Raw genomic sequence first — 5,047 nt, forward strand, 5'->3', positions numbered from 1 at the left:
CATTCCTCAACTGCATCTCTAGATGGAGATGAAGGCAACACACTGGAGGTTTGGTGTGTGACTTTAAATACCCAAAATATAACAGTCCTACCTTCTTTTGCGTATAAACAATGAACAGAAATATATCATAATAGACAAAACTAAAAAAAAAAATTCCAAGTTCCTCCCTATCTCATAATACTTTATTAGCAAGCATTCATGAGAATATTTTCAAAACTGGTGTTCCCATGGTGAGAACCATGCAATATCCAGAAAATATTTGGAGCTCAAAGAAATAAATGCAAATATTAATGACTTGAGGGAAAGTTATCTAATAGTTTAAAATGGGTTTAATATTTACAAATGAGATATAAAATGCCTGAACTGATTTTACTCTTATCCTCCTATAACTCATTTACACATATCTGTCAGTCATTTTTAAAAAAAGCCAATCAGATCAATAGGCCTTTCTTTAACTTCCTCCAACTGTGTCTAAAATAAAAGTCAGACTCCACTCCGTGACCCACATCTTGGAGCTCTACTGCCCGCCTCTAATCTTTTTTTTTTTTTCTTTTTCTATTTTGTTTTTTCGAGACAGGGTTTCTCTGTGTAGCTTTGAGCCTTTTCTGGATCTCGCTCTGTAGACCAGGCTGGCCTCGAACTCACAAAGAGGCCTGCCTTTGCCTCCTGAGTGCTGGGATTAAAGGTGTGCACCACCATCGCCCTGCTTTTTTTTTTTTTTTTTTTTGCCTCTAATCTTTATTCTCCTATGATCCTTCTTCCTACTGATCAGTCTCAAGCCACAGTGCCTTTGAACACAAAGCCATTTCACTTTCTTCTTACTTTTCTGTCTGAAACACTTTGCTTGCAGCCCTTCACTAAGCCACACATCATCATCCAGGTTTCACCTCATTTCCTTCCTGTTCACACAGGCTTTCTCTGTCCACATGAGCTAAGGTAAAGCTCCCTCCTCATCCCATGATTTCACATATCCTTTGTGTATTACATTGGGCATAATGTGCATCACCATAATCATGGACTACTGTACGTGCTTATATCCAGTCTTAATTGCCTGTTCAGTGACCCTAGAAAGTGAGCAATGTTAGACACTGGCTGGTCTGCTTAATGAACTTCCCTGTCTTCGGTCTGCAGAGAAAGCATAGGATCAAGGTAGTCCACACTTTATACTTTGTAATGAATTTATTGAATGATTTGTACACAGAGTAAGTAGCTCTATGGAGGAGAAATATTAGTGGATGTAGGCAAAGTAGCATAAATGTATAGATAGTCTCTAATACCCTGGTTGATCATTCAAAATACAAGGCACAACTATGTATGCTTAGTGGGTGATTACTCACATCTTCCATTTGTTTAAACTTTACTCTAATTTACCCTTCCAACGACATGTACCCCTACCCCTTTATCTCTGAGCAAAGTGATTGAATATAAACGTGTTCCCCAGAGTGCCCCAAATGGTGGGAAATATCTCTAAATACAAAACAAAATAACCTTAATAATTATATAAGCTGTCATCACAGCCATGTACATTATGTCAGTTTGGATGGAAAACTATATTACAACACCAAAGACTTTAGTTCTGGGCACCTGCATTCTTTTTTAAATGCATATTCTTAGGTTGAAGATGTAATTCAGTTGGGAAAATACCTGCCAAACATGTGCAAGGCCATACATTCCAATTGATTCGCTATGAAAATAAAGAAGAGTATGTGCACAAGGTACTATATAGTTTCTGTATAAAATTCACACTTAAGATTTCTATTTTATCAACAGAATATGACCAAAAAGTCATTTCTCACATTATACAAACCATCTAGAAAATTCCCTTAAAGAAGCTTTTGATGACTTAAGGAAAATAAATGAGTTAAAAGCATTCCAACTGTATGGTAGAACAAAATTAAATTGGTTTCCACTAGGTTGGCCACAATCAGGAATATCAAACTTAATTCTGAAAACAAGGGGGACACTTGAAGACTAGTAATATGGTTTCTGGGAGAGCAAGATGAATTCAACCAAAGTTTTTTAACTCTCTGGTGAGGAAGGAGGTCACAGCTAGGAAGACCAAGAAGTCTGCAGTAATCCAGACAGGCAATGATTAAAGTCAGGATGGGGAAAGGAATTATCGATTGTACAAAGGGGGAGTGGGTGGGGGGGACTTAATTTCCCTTGCTTCTTCTTCACATCACCCAAATAAATCATTGCTTTCACCAATGCATCTGAAGTGAATGCATCGCCAAAAAGTAGAACTGTTGTGAGTTAAAAAAAAAAAAAAACCAGAGCTATAAAATGTTAAAGGCTGCTGGAAGCTGCATTTGTAAAGATAGCAATGTAAATATAAATTATTAATTACTAAAGCCAACACTTATTCCCATATTGCCAGAGCCTGCTGAGATTTTGAAAACCAATATGTTTTTGTCTTGAAGGGTGTTTGAAAGAAACTGGTTAACCTAAAAGGCCTTGAGATGTTAGGGGAATTACAGACGAGAGACTCTGTAAATCAATACAATTTCTTCAGCAAATACAGTATCAAAAAGAACGACATTGAATTCAACATTGTCAGCAATGGAGATAAAATCATTTATATCCAAGAAAGTGTAAACAGCCTCGGTCTGAATAGTTGACAGCACCAGAGGAAATTGAAAGAGGCTCTCCTCATTCTGCACCGCACAATCTTTGAATTCAGTAGGGGGGCCATTTACAAAGACATAGTACTGGTTTGAAGAATGATCACTCCCTCCAAAGCCTGCTTTTAACACTTAGGGAGAGAACTACACTTTCTTTTAGCACAACAAGGATGTTCTGTTTCTCTACCTCCCACTGCCGAAGAGATCTGGGTGATCTCTCTCACTCTGCAGTACCCCAAGTATCAGTATTAATTTGTGAATAATTATGACCTTAAGAATCAAAAACTCACATAACTATTGAGATATAACTTTCAAAGGAGAAAATTGCTACCAAAATAAAATACTTCAAATATTTGCATCATCTTCCTCAAATTCTCTAATTTCTCTGGCTTCATTTTTTTTTAATCTTAAAATAAGATAGTACTTTATGATCTGGTAGTGCATTAGTTCCCATCTCATCACTGGGACAAAATACCATAGATAACAACATATAGGAAAGAAAACTTGATTTTGGTTCAAGGTTTGAGTCTAAGGTCTCTGGCTCTGTAGCAAGGCAAAATATCATTGTAGGAAGCATGAGGTACATGTAGAACACAGCTGTCTACTCAATGATGTTTGGAAGATAAAGAGAGAAAGGGTCCAGGGTCCATAGAGTCCTCTAAAGACCTGTCCCAATGCCTAAACCACCTTCTATTATGCCTCTCCTCCTAAGAATTTCACTGCTTCCCAGTAACACAAGGTGATCAGACTTTGCTATATGGGTCTTTGTGGGAAGTGTAAGATTCAAGTCTTAACATGTGGACACCATTCCATTTGAATATTTAGGAATTATGTGCATTTATTACTGTTTGCTACTCCACATCTTGTAAAATCCTTACACAAAACTAGACATTTCCTGTAATTACACAAAAAGCTGAACTGAACACTCAAAGGATATATCAAATGCTGAGAATCAAATATCTGAGTAAAATGAATGCATACTTTACTGAGACTATAGAATGAATATGCCAGCTACTAAGCATATATTAAGCATCAACCATGATATAACCAGCATGAAAGCATGACAAAGAATACAGAGCATGGAGTCATGGTCCATATCTTCCAGAAAACAATGTTTCTGAGTCTGGAAAGTAAAATTGACAACCAAAATATAAGAGTAGCCTATTTATCATTATTGAATGACTTTTTTTCATGCCCAGGAACACACATTTTACTAACACCTCATGTTGTTAAGATTGAGTTACACCTGAGAGTTCTCATTAATCTATTAATAAATAAGGTAATTGTCCACCCCAATCACCCTATCATGCCAGGAGTTTTTGGCACCAAGTAATAGTAGGTGGCATAATTAATAGCAGGGTAAGCCAATGATTGGCATATTAAATTGGTGATTTCTGCACTGAATATGCTGTGCTTTCTCAAATTAGCTGGTGTGCAGATGTTTCCTATTTGAATCATAAGACTTCCAGATGCTTTGACTTCAGCCCTTGGCGGCAAATATTCTCTACTCGCAACCTGTTTTGTATCTGGGGACCTTTCATGAAAGATTGATAACCCCTAAACATTACTGTCTCCCAATCTATAAACAATAGCATCATTTCATTTTGCCCATCCTTACCCAAAGTCTTTTTCTCCAGAATCAATACTTCAGCAACCAAGGGAAACTTTCCCTCTTCTTACAATACATAATAGAAGTAAGGCAAACTAGGAGCCTTCCCCATGACCCACTGTGCAGCAGGATTTGGGTGTCTTATGACGAAATCAATCCAAATAGCTCCTTTCTTTATCTTGACTCTCTTCATTGTACCCTAGTTAGTTTCAGACTTTTAACCATGAAAAGTCAAAATTACTGAGCATATGTTTAGTTCCTCCAGAAAACATGGATAAAACTAAGGAACATTCAAGACACCTTAACTAAGATTAGAAAGTTAAGAGTAGGGCTGGAGAGATGACTCAGCAGCTAAAAGCACAGTCTACTCTTCCAGAGGTCCTGGGTTCAATTCCCAGCACACACGTGATAGCTCAAAATGATCTCTAGTAGGATCTGGTGCCCCCTTCTCACATAAAGTTGTACATGCAGATACAGCACTCATATACATAAAATAAATAAACAAATCTTTTAAAAAGTTTATAGTAGTATTGTAAAAATTCCAAGTTTCAAGAATGAAAACGTGATATTACATTTGTAGTTCTCTTTTTAAAAATGCTGAAAAACTAAACAAAATAGATTACCTCACTATTTGTTAATCTATGATATGAACACAATAGGAATTTACGACTTTATTTTTGATGTTTGTTTTCACTAAAAAAAATTTAATTGACTAGCTCTTTGTTACTAACAGACAGAAATTTATCTAGTGAAATGAAAATTTAAGGCTACAATGAGACTAATGTCAATGACCATAAAAGCACATTATACTCTGAAG

The sequence above is a fragment of the Peromyscus maniculatus genome, chromosome 2, assembly GCF_049852395.1.
Source record: "Peromyscus maniculatus bairdii isolate BWxNUB_F1_BW_parent chromosome 2, HU_Pman_BW_mat_3.1, whole genome shotgun sequence".
NCBI lineage: Eukaryota > Metazoa > Chordata > Mammalia > Rodentia > Cricetidae > Peromyscus > Peromyscus maniculatus.